The sequence below is a fragment of the Amblyomma americanum genome, chromosome 1 (genome assembly GCF_052857255.1).
Source record: "Amblyomma americanum isolate KBUSLIRL-KWMA chromosome 1, ASM5285725v1, whole genome shotgun sequence".
In the NCBI taxonomy this organism is placed as follows: domain Eukaryota; kingdom Metazoa; phylum Arthropoda; class Arachnida; order Ixodida; family Ixodidae; genus Amblyomma; species Amblyomma americanum.
The window spans coordinates 483,206,421-483,209,642 of NC_135497.1; positions in this window are offsets into that span (position 1 = coordinate 483,206,421).

A 3,222-nucleotide genomic window follows, 5' to 3' on the forward strand; every position below is an offset into this window, starting at 1 on the left:
AGCAGCGTTACAGGGTCGTGTGTATTTATAGTCTCTGTGTTTTGTGTTAGTTTTGATAGTTTTGTGTTCTAATGTGTGTGTCACGTAGGGTGTATTAAATGTGCGTTTGTGCAGGTACACCTGTCGCCTAGTCAATTCTTTCGGTCCGAGTGTTCTACGGGAAGATCCGTGGCAATGATAAGTGGCGAGCCTGTGCCAGGATGCATTTCCTTTTTCTTTTTCGCTTTGTCTGGGATCTTTCCGATCTCCCGACGGCAGAGAGTACGGATTTGGCAAAAACGTTAGAACTGGAGCTCAAGCTAGGTTTAAGCAAGGAAGAGGCGATGCGTCTCTACGACGAGGAGGGAAAGAACCAGAAAGAGGAGGCAGATAGGCAGAGAGAGGAAGGGGCGCAAGCACGCGCTGACGCTCGCGAGGCAGAAGAGCGAGAGGCTATAAGGATAGAAAGTAAGAAGGAGTTTCTTTTGTGGAAACAGGCGCATGTCGCGGGAGTAAATGAGGAGATCACGGACAGTGATCAGCGTTCCTTAGCGGGTAGAGATTGTCCTATACCGGCCAGAATTTGTCCGAGGATGCCGATGGCTCCCTTTGATGTCAAAAGAGATAATCTGGACGCATATGTGCAACGATTCGAGCGGATAGCTTTGGGGCAAGGCTGGGAGCGCAGTGAATGGGCCACGGCATTGAGCATGTGTTTAGTCGGAGAGGCGCTGAATGTGTTTAGAAGGATGGCTGCTGCGGATTCCATGGACTAGAGAAAGTCAAAAACGCGCTGCTCCAAAGATTCAGGCTTACGGCAGAGGGTTTTCGTGAAAGATTTCGCACCGAGAAACCTGATTATTCGGAAACCACTAAGCAGTTTTCCTGCAGGCTGACCAACTATCTTCATAGGTGGCTTGATATGTCAAACACAGAAAATAGTTTTGAAGGGGTGCGTGACAAGCTGGTCACAGAGCAATTTTTAGCGTGCTGCAGCTCAAAGCTAGCGCTATTCCTGAAAGAAAGTTGTGTTCATTCGAAGAGTTCGATGACACTGCAGACCAATTCCTTGAGGATCAAGGGCTTAGAAATTTGAGTAAGGCAAAGGAGGGACCCAAAAAGATCCTAGAGACAGATGCGGCAAACCCAAGAGCATATGGCGGTGCATCTAAGGCACTAGTATGGTGTTTTCTCTGGGGCAAGGTGGGACACCGTGCAGCTGACTGTCGGACTAGTAGCGCTGCCGAAAAAACACAGGTTGTGTGTCAAGGGTGTAAGAGGAGGGGTCCTACTCTGGATGAGTGCCGATACAGAACGCAGGACCGAGCTGCATGCGTTGTCAACTCTAGCGTAGAACTTGTCACGCCACCTGAAGTTCCACAGTGGAAAGGAGAGCAAACGACGCTGGAAAATTGGGCGGTCTGTGGAACATCCAAGTCGAAAGCAGCAATGCCGGTGGTGGTTGGGCAAATAGGGGACTGTCCTATATTGGTGCTTAGAGATAGCGGAGCCAGTACAGTTTTGGTTCGGAGAAGCCTGGCGAAGGACGAGGATCTTACAGGGGAATCGTCGGTCGTCACTCTTGTAGAGAGCACAGTATGGTACCTTCCTGAAGCCAGGATCCTATTGTCCACGCCATATTATACTGGGAAGATAGTGGCAAAATGCGTAGAAAAACCCATCTACGATCTCATCATGGGAAACATTACGGTTGAGAGAAGTGTCGAAGACCCCGATCCCGAGTGGAGGATGCTCGACGTTGAAGAACATCCAAAGGAGGAAAGGCCCGCGACAGCTCAGACGGGTACAGGCAGTTTCTCGTCGGCAGTGGAGAATAGAGCTCAAGCGACTGCCCGAGCAACGCAGCGTCCACTCTCTACTCCTGTTACGATGTGCCTGAGCGTAACACCGGGCGAAATTGCAATTAGCCAAAAAGAATACCCGAGCTTGAAGGCCTGCTTTGAAAGAGTCGGGGAAAAAGGGAAAAGAAAGAAGAGGCGTACGTCATTCGAATATAAATTTGTAAATGGTCTGCTGCACAGGGAATGCATATTTAGTTCAGGAAGGCGGGTCACACAGCTGATGTTACCGGTAGATATGCGACAGACCGTGCTACGCTTAGGACATGACGCCATTATGGCCGGACACCAGGGTGTTCAAAAAAGGGTGTCTAGGATCACCGAGGAGTTCTTTTGGCCGGGTGTTCAGAGTGACGTTAAGCGTTTTGTTCGCTCGTGTGACGTGTGCCAGCGCACAGTTTCGAAAGGAAGAGTTGGTCCCGTACCTCTGGGCTAGATGCCAGCCAACGACCTACCGTTTCAGCAAGTGGCTATTGACATTGTGGAGCCAATCTCCCCAGTATCCGCCAAAGGCAATAGATATGTGCCTACTCTGGTTGACGTGGCCACTCGTCATCCTGACGCTATTCCACTGATAACTATTCACAGTATTCAAGTGGCGGAGGGTCTCGTGGAAATGTTTTCGCGTTATGTGTTCCCGAGGGAAGTTCTGAGTGACCGGGGCTCTAACTTCACATCGGAACTAATGAAGGAGGTTAACCGCCTTTTGGCAGTAAGGCAGTTACTGACGACGCCTTACCATCCCAAGTGTAATGGGCTTGTAGAGCGGTTCAACGGCACCCTCAAAAATTTGATCAAGAAAATGTGCTAGGAGAGACCTACTGATTGGGATAGATATCTCCCAGCTCTTTTGTTCGCTTACCGCGAAGTACCGCAAACGAGTATTGGTTTCTCGCCCTTCAAGATGTTGTATGGGAGAACATTTAGAGGTCCACTTACAATACTCAAGGAGCTGTGGGCTAATAAGGAGATTGCATCAGATCTCAAGACAACAAAGACATACGTTCTTGAGTTGCGGGACAAGTTGGTAGAAACATGCAGGCTTGCACATCAAGGCCTGGAACGGGCGCGCCAACGCTATGAGGGCTCCTATGACAAGAAAGCCACTCACACGAATCGGAATCCGGGAGACAAGGTTCTCATCTTGCTACCCACGGATTATAATAAGTTACTGATGCAGTGGAAGGGCCCTTACCTTGTGACGCAGAAGAAAAATGACATGGGTTATGAGTTACTGATAAATAACACCAAGAAGGTTTTCCATGCAAACATGTTAAAACGTACGAAGAAAGAGCTCCCGTACAGTGCGCCCCCAAGGTAGCAGGCTCGGTAGTAGCCGAGGAGGCCAATGATGTCGAGGTGCCCACGTGTATTGAAAAGAAAA